Source organism: Capricornis sumatraensis, chromosome 9 (genome assembly GCF_032405125.1).
Source record: "Capricornis sumatraensis isolate serow.1 chromosome 9, serow.2, whole genome shotgun sequence".
NCBI lineage: Eukaryota > Metazoa > Chordata > Mammalia > Artiodactyla > Bovidae > Capricornis > Capricornis sumatraensis.
The window spans coordinates 38,311,351-38,320,182 of record NC_091077.1 but is presented as its reverse complement, the minus strand read 5'-3'; the positions used below and the strand labels follow the sequence as shown (position 1 = coordinate 38,320,182).

At 41.6% G+C, this 8,832-nt stretch overlaps 1 pseudogene; it reads right to left on the bottom strand.

The window, feature by feature from the left end:
* Positions 1 to 977: 977 nt before the first annotated feature.
* LOC138086581 (peptidyl-prolyl cis-trans isomerase H pseudogene) lies at positions 978 to 1,513 on the bottom strand (annotated as a pseudogene).
* Positions 1,514 to 8,832: the final 7,319 nt, after the last annotated feature.

The window sequence follows — 8,832 nt, the reverse complement described above, 5'->3', positions numbered from 1 at the left end:
TTTGGGGCATTGGAATACAGTGGTGAACAAGACAGACACAGGAGGGACTTTCCTGGTGGTTCAGTGGTTAAGACTGCACTCCTAATGCAGGGGGCTCAGGTTCAATTCCTGGTCAGGGAACTAGATCCCACATGCTGCAGCGAAAGAACCACCGTGTTGCAATGAATATCTAATATCCCATGTGCCACAACTAAGACCTGGTACAGCCAAACAAATAAATTATTAAAAAAAGACAGACAAGGAATCTCTAGGAGAGTGTTTTTTATTCTAGTGAAGGAGAGTATATAGGTCAACAGGTAGAGAAAATAAAACAGGAATATATATTGGGGTGAATGATAGGAGAGGAACATTAGGGTGGTAAGAGAAAGACTCTGAAGAAATGACAGTTGGCTTAAGACCTGACTGAGGAGAATGGAATGGCCGTGCAAAGAGCTGGGGAAGAGTGATTCAGGCAGAGGAAACAGTAGGTACAAAGGCCCTGAGGCAGGAGTAAGCTTACTGTTTAGGAGGACAAGAAAATGGACAGTATGACTGTAGTCCAGTGAACAAGGGTGACAGTGATATCAAAGGAGGAGGAGGAGGAAGTAGAGGAGCAGAGATTTTTGTTGCCTGAGATCACACAACTCATCAGTTACTCATTTTGCTCTGTGAATTTGGAATTCTAGCTCTGTGTCAGGTCTCATGCCAGGCGCTGGAGCTTCCAGTGCAAGAGATGACTGATGTTTGTGCAGTGCTTTATAGTTTGTGAACCACCTTTAACATTAAAATAAAATGACTTTATTTACAGTTGGCTTAAACACAAAATCTTGGGTTCTGAATCTGTGATGCTTCCAAGGTCTCTTGATCAAATGGGGCAGCAGCCAGCAGGGAAGCCAGCACAGGGGCCAATCCAAGTTATCTTACTCAAGAGCATCACATTGAACAAGGGAAGAGGCAGTGGCAGAGGTAGAGGGTCTGAGATTCAGTCTCCCTCTGGACTAAATCTCCCCACACTGTGAGATCACTACAGGCAGCTTGGTCTTATTGTTGGAGCCTGTGGGAACATTCTCAATCTTTCTCATCACCAAAAGTCCATCAGTGATTTTTTCCAAACACCATGAGCTTCCTATCTAGCCAATCACACTAACAGCAGGTGATGAAAAACTGGCAGCCATTTGTACTGGGACCGCTGTTTGTCACGGAAAGCAGGCCTGGAGCTAAGTGTCTAAGCTTAAAATTTTCATCTGTGAATGGCCCCCAGTAGATAGATACTGGTGACTCAAGTACCATCTCCATTAACAAAACCTCCACCCTGAATCATGAAATCTTTTATGACTCTGTGGAAGGTGCTCCCTTTGTAGCCTATTGGAACCCCATCTTTTCTGAATTCTGTGCAGAACTGCCTAAAATTCTCTGCAGTCTTAGGCACAATGTCTGCAAAGAGCTCAGTCTTCATGTGGCCAACTTCCTGGCCGCCAATGCTGTCATCAAAGAATACCATGGGATTGACGAGGCTTGAATTTGCCACTGCCATGGCTCTGACCCAGAAGCAGATGAAGCACCTTTAACATTTAATTGTCAGGGTGGTTCTCTTATGATAGATTCTTATTTTTCAATAAAGGTTTTATCAGAGTCACACAGCTTATTAGTGACAGAACCTAGTCACTCTTATACTTGAACATATCAGTCCTCAAACTGCAAATCCGTGGCTTTTTGCCAATACCAGATGACCTAAAAACCAATGACTATATGTTACTTATTTATCTTAAAGAGGATTTCTAGATACTTATATTTGCATTTTGCTGCTTGCTAAGTTGCTTTAGTCATGTCTGACTCTGCTACCCTGTGGACTGTAGCCCACCAGGCTCCTCTGTCCATGGGATTTTCCAGGCAAGAATACTATAGTGGTTTGCCATCTCCATCTCCAGGGGATCTGAATTATTCAGTTAGAAATACATCTCTGTTTAAGTCCCATAACTCAAGCATATGTAATTTAAAAAACACAATGGAACAAATCTTGAGAATGGGATAGTTAAGATGCTTTAGGTTTTTGAAAAACAATCCCCAGTTCCTCACTGTCAATCCAATTAGATACTCAAAATAATTTCCATTTATTCTCCAATGAGTGCTGTCACGATTTGTCTCCTGTGTGGTTACCAACCAGAGTCCTGAGCCACAGCACCGAGTAGCTGAACAGCCATGTTCCCAGTTTTCTGCTTTGTCTCTGTGTAAATGCCTCTAATATTGGTCTAGGCCTGGACTCCTTATTGGGACCCAGCAGTCTAGGTAATGCCTTGTGTTTGTGGGGCTGGCTTTTTTATTTCTTTCCTGTGGAAAATGAGAACCACTTCTCTGCATATCCTACGGTGTACTGTTGCTATGGGAGAAGAACAATCGCAAGGAAATGGCTTTGCCAAGGGATAGGAATTGACCACAGTTCAGCAAATCAGTTGGATAAACACTGATTGTGTGCATTCTTGGGCATGTAAACCCACACTACAGAGCTTTTTAGTAAAATATGGTTCCTGTCCTCAGGGAGATTAGACTCTGGAGATGAAAGTATCTACTATATGCATAATATCTGAGAATATATGTTAACTGCTATAATGGAAGTGACAAATGTTTTGATTGTGCCCAGTACTTAATTTATAGAGGTGACTGAGTTAGGACACAGGGGTTCAATGCCATTGAAAGTTTTATTATGCAGAGTTCCCAAGAGGCACATGCAGGGACCTAAGCCCAAAAGTTGGCCAGGAGGCAGAAGGTGTGAGGAGAAAGCTTTGCCCGGAGACTTTATTATGGTTTCCACAAGAAGGAATGGGTGAGGCAAGGAAAGAGATTGAGTTGGCTACTTTTGAATAATTTTTTTCTTTTTTTTTTTAGAATGTTGTTATTTTAAAATATTTATTTATTTTTATTTTTGGCTGTGCTGGGTCTTAATTGTGTGTGGGCTTCCTCTAGCTGCAGTGATCGGGGGCTATTCTTTACTTGTGGTGTGTGGCCTTCTCATTGTGGTGGCTTCTCTTGTGGCAGAGCACAGGCTCTCAGGGCACACAGGCTTCAGTAGTTATGGTGCATGAGCTCAGTAGCTGTAGCACATGGGCTTAGTTGCCCTGTGGCACGTGTGATCCTTTCCCACCAGGAATTGAACCCATGTCTCCTGCATTGGCAGGTGGATTCTTAACTACTGGACCACCAGGAAAGTCCCAGTTTGAATAATCTTAACAGGGCTCTGGGCCATATGGGTGATCCCTAGTTTTCTGGTACCTGGCCTGGGTGATTTAGGGCAGTGAGAATATTGGTTTGGTGCATGGGAGTCCATAAAGGAGGTGGTTAGGCATATTGATTTGGATTGGTTAGTGTGCACAAAACAGTGTGATTGAAGGCAAGCTGTTTTCTATCTCTATAAATTAGTGAACGCTGAGAGGGACAGTTCCATCCTGGTCCACAAGGCCCAAGACGTCAAAGCATCAATAAAATAAAACAGAAAAAGAAAAAAAAAAACATGTCTAGTGTGGATAGAGTGGAATAATGAAGCCACAGTTGTGTGGATCATGATGGTTTCTGCGTTACCCTATATGAGGCAAACACATCTCTAGCTGTTAGAAGTGGCCATAGATTAGTTTTTTTTTTTTTTAAACAGGATATGAACAAGTGTTATTGCAAACCTGAAAAATTAATCTAAAAAACAGCATGGGTATTCCTGAGGGAAATGGTGGAAAAACCACACTCTGGGAATGATCTTTGCTACAATCCTAGTCTATTTCTCAGGCTGGGTCATTTTAATTAGTGTCTTCAGGGAAGCAGTGTCTTCAGCAGATGCCAAATTTTAATTCAGTGGCTTTCAAAGGACAGATTGAGGGTATAGTGGAGTTTGCTGATCCCAGATAGGGGTTTCCAGAGGATTTTGAAAGGAGGAAGATTAGGAAGATTAGGTTTCAAGCAGAGCTGCTCAACTTTTTCAGTGTCATAGCCCACTTAGAAAATGAGCATGTCTGTATGGCAAGTTAGAGTAAACAGATAAGACTGCTTCTTCTCATCACCCTCATGGCAGTCTAGGGATTCTAACCATTTTAAGCTCTACCAAGTCACCCTTGGGAAAGAAGAGGTGGATAGTCAGAGCCACATGAGGGGCAGTGGATGGTCATGATGTTTCGGACCTGGATGACATCTGAGGCAAGCGGCTGGGGATTAACCTCAATAATCTCTGAGGAAAAAAACAAACAGGCAGTCATTTAAAGCTGTGAGGTTCTCAGCTTGACGTCAACTGCTCCATTCTGCTCCCATGACTTATGTGACTTTAGGTAAATTGTTTCACATTTGTAAATTGGCTTCTTCATATGATAAGGATTTTAAATGGTGGTTGTGAAGATTAACGAAAATAATCTTAAACTACCTAGCACATTGCCTGGCACATAATACATGGTAGTTGTTACTGGTTTATTCCAAGACCCACATTTTCCTGTAATTTAACAAATTGTTACTACACTCTAGTTTCCATCTCAGTAGAGCCTATATCACTTCAATCCTGCTTTTCTAGAGCCAGTTTTAGATCCTAAAATTCTGAGAACCAGTTTCAGTTAATAGTCTGTACATTTGATTGTGGGTCAGAGAGATATAGTCTAGTTAATGTATCTAACGAAATCTAGAAGGGCTTAAAATGATCAATGAAGTTCTGTCATCTCTGCCAAAGGATTTCCAAGAAATCAGTATGGATCTTGAACTGGCATAGTAGTTTTAGTCACATCAAATCAGAGGCTTTATTTAGAGCCTACTACATTATGTGCCAGCGTCTCAGTCTATTTGGGCTGTTATAACAAACTACGATAGATTGAGCAGCTTAAATGACCAACATTTATTTCTTATAGTTCTGGAGGCTGGAATGTCCAAGACTGAAGTGCTGGCAGAGCTGGTGTCAGGTGGGGGCCTTCTTCCTGGTTCATAGATGGTCTGTCCTCGCATGGCAGACAGGGTGAGCGAGCTCTCTAGGATCTCTTTTATAAGGGCACTAATCTCATTAATAAGGATACCACCCTCATCACCTATTCACCTCCCAAAGGGCCCACCTTCAAGTACCATAACATAGATATTAGGATTTCAACATCATAATTTTGTAAGGACATAAACAGTCTGTTTCAGCCAGGCATTGTACTATACCTCCTCACTGACAAAACTTTTGACTCCCCATTGCTTTCAGGACAGTTAAAATGTCCCACTGTGGTGTAAGAGGTCCATTATAGTCTGACTCTTTCCCTCTCCACTTTCTTCTTCTGGTATTTTGCCAAGCACCTTGTTCAGTTCAGTCACAGTTGTATCCAACTGTTTGCGAACCCATGGACTGCAGCATACCAGGCCTCCCTGTCCATTACCAACACCTGGAACATACTCAAACTTGTGTCCATTAAGTTGGTGATGCCATCCAACCATCTCATCTGCTGTCATCCCCTTCTCCTCATGTCTTCAATCTTTCCCAGCATCAGGGAGGGTCTTTTCCAATAAGTCAGTTCTTTGCATCAGGTAGCCTAAGTATTGGAGCTTTAGCCTCAGCATCAGTCCTTCCAGTGAATATTCAGGACTGATTTCCTTTAGGATGGACTGATTGGATCTTCTTGAAGTCCAAGAGACTCTCAAGAGTCTTCTCCAACATGACAGTTTAAATGCATCAATTCTTTGGTGCTCAGCTTTCTTTATAGTCCAACTCTCACATCCATACAAGACTACTGGAAAAACCATAGCTTTGACTAGATGGACCTTTGTTGGCAAAGTAATGTCTCTGCTTTTTAATATTCTGTCTAGTTTGGTTATAGCTTTTCTTCCAAGAAGCAAGCGTCTTTTAATTTCATGCCTGTGGTCACCATCTGCAGTGATTTTGGAGCCCCCCAAAATAAAGTCTGTCACTGTTTCTCCATCTATTTCCCATGAAGTGATGGGACTGGATGCTATGATCTTAGTTTTCTGACTGTTGAGGTTTTTTTTTTTAGAAAAACTGATTGACATTTAATCTTTTTTATAAATTAAAAAAAATTATTTATTTTTTAATTGAAGAATAATTGCTTTACAGAATTTTATTTTCTGTCAAACCTCCACATGAATCTGCCACAGGTACTCACATGAAAGTGAAAGTGAAGTCACTCAGTTGTTTCCGACTCTTTGCGACCCCTTGGAGTATAGTCCACCAGGCTCCTCCGTCCGTGGGATTCTCCAGGCAAGAGTACTGGAGTGGGTTGCCATTTCCTTCTCCACTGATTGACATTTTAATTAAAATTTGCAATCATCTAAGTCGCTCAGTTGTGTCTGACTCTTTGTGACCCCATGGAATGTAGCCTACCAGGCTCCTTCCATGGGATTTTCCAGGCAAGAGTACTGGAGTGCGTTGCCATTTCCTTCTTCAGAGGATCTTCCCCACCCAGGGATCTAACCCAGGTCTCCCACATTGTAGGCAGACGCTTTATTGTCTGAGCCACCAGGGAAGTCTACAATCATCTCCATGGAGTATATAAAATTTTGCCTTTTGCTTTTCTTACTTATATTCAATTCACATTTTCAGTGAGCTGGTCAGAAAGACCTAATGTCTTATTCTGGCATGAATTACAGTAGAACCCCTACTTGTGTATGTCTGTATTCAAACATTAATAGGCTTGAATCCAAAAATGCATAAATATGAGTCCCATCATGCCTTCAGATCTGTATCCAGTCTCCTGTGAATCTGTATGACCACAGTGTACGTACATCATCAATGATTTGTAGATCTGTAACTATATGCATGTATGTCTGTATATGTGAAGGAGCTTTCCAGGTGGCTCTGACTGTTGAGTTTTAAGCCAACTTTTTCACTCTCCTCTTTCACTTTCATCAAGAAACTCTTTAGTTCTTCTCTTTCTTCCATAAGGGTGGTGTCACCTACATATCTGAGGTTATTGATATTTCTCCCAGCAATCTTGATTCCAGCTTGTGCTTCATTCAGCCCAGTGTTACTCATGATGTACTCTGCATAGAAGTTAAATAAGCAGGGTGACAATATACAGCCTTGACGAACTCCTTTTCCTATTTGGAACCAGTCTGTTGTTCCATGTCCAGTTCTAACTGTTGCTTCCTGACTTGCATACACATTTCTCAAGAGGCAGGTCAGGTGGTCTGGTATTCCCATCTCTTGAAGAATTTTCCACAGTTTATTGTGATCCACACAGTCAAAGGCTTTGGCATAGTCAATAAAGCAGAAATAGATGTTTTTCTGTGACTCTCTTGCTTTTTCCATGATCCAGCAGATGTTGGCAATTTGATCTCTGGTTCCTCTGCCTTTTCTAAAACCAGCTTGAACATCTGGAGTTTCGTGGTTTACATACTGCTGAAGCCTGGCTTGGAGAATTTTGAGGATTACTTTACTAGCGTGTGAGATGAGTGCAATTGTGCAGTAGTTTGAGCATTCTTTGGCATTGTCTTTCTTTGGGATTGGAATGAAGGCTGACCTTTTCCAGTCCTGTGGCCACTGCTGAGTTTTCCAAATTTGCTGGCATATTGAGTGCAGCATCTTTCAGGATTTGAAATAGCTCAACTGGAATGCCATCACCTCCACCAGCTTTGTTCGTAGTGATGCTCCCTGTGGCCCACTTGACTTTGCATTCCAGGATGTTTGGCTCTAGGTGAGTGATCACACCATCATGATTATCTGGGTCATGAAGATCTTTTTAATATAGTTCTTCTGTGTATTCTTGCCACCTCTTCTGTTAGGTCCATACCATTTCTGTCCTTTATTGTGCCCATCTTTGCATGAAATATTCCCTTGGTATCTCTAATGTTCTTGAAGAAATCTCTAGTCTTTCCTATTCTATTGTTTTCCTCTATTTCTTTTCACTGATCACTGAGGAAGGCTTTCTTATCTCTCCTTGCTATTCTTTGGAACTCTGCATTCAAATGGGTATATCTTTTCTTTTCTCCTTTGCTTTTCCCTTCTCTTCTTTTCACAGCTATTTGTAAGGCTTCCTCAGATAGCTATTTTGCTTTTTTGCATTTCTTTTTCTTGGGGATGGTCTTGATCCCTGTCTCCTGTACAATGCACGAACCTCCATCCATAGTTCATCAGGCACTCTGTCCATCAGATCTAATCCCTTGAATCTATTTGTCACTTCCACTGTATAATCCTAAGGGATTTGATTTAGGTTATACCTGAATGGTCTAGTGGTTTTCCCTACTTTCTTCAGTTTAAGTCTGACTCTAACCCTAGGTACTTTGTGCTCCACCCAAATTGAAAGGACTTCCCCACTGTGGTTTGTTACCCAAATAGGGCATCTTTTCATACCTATTTACCTTTGTATATACTGTTCCTACTGGCTTTAATGCCCTTTCACCACATTACTTTATCCATTTGACATGTTTCTTGAAGTTTTACCTCAAATATCAGCCGCAGTATTACTAAATATGCAGAAAAAAGTGAATGTAGCAAGTCTGAGACTGTTGTTCTCTGCAAGTCCTGCTTTCAAGGTTGGCCTTTGGCTAGCACCTGGGAATTTGGATTTTAGGAGGGTTTCTAACTACCCTAACATATATCAGTGGATCATGGAGCCTAAACTGTGCTAGCAATATGGTTTATGCTAAACACCAGCTTTCCTTTTGGGAGTTTGAAATTTTTGTACATGCTTGGCAGAGTGCCTGCACAACTAACCTCTGATAAAAGCCATGGATTCCTAGGCTCAGGGAAGTTTCTCTGGTAGACAGCACCTCACAAGTGGGGTTATAGTTTCATGCTGGAGGAATTGATGATGTCCTGTGTGACTTTACTGGGAAGGGACTCTTGGATGTTTATGCTTGGTTTCCTTGGACTTTTCCCCATGCCTCCTTTCCCTTTGCTGATTATTT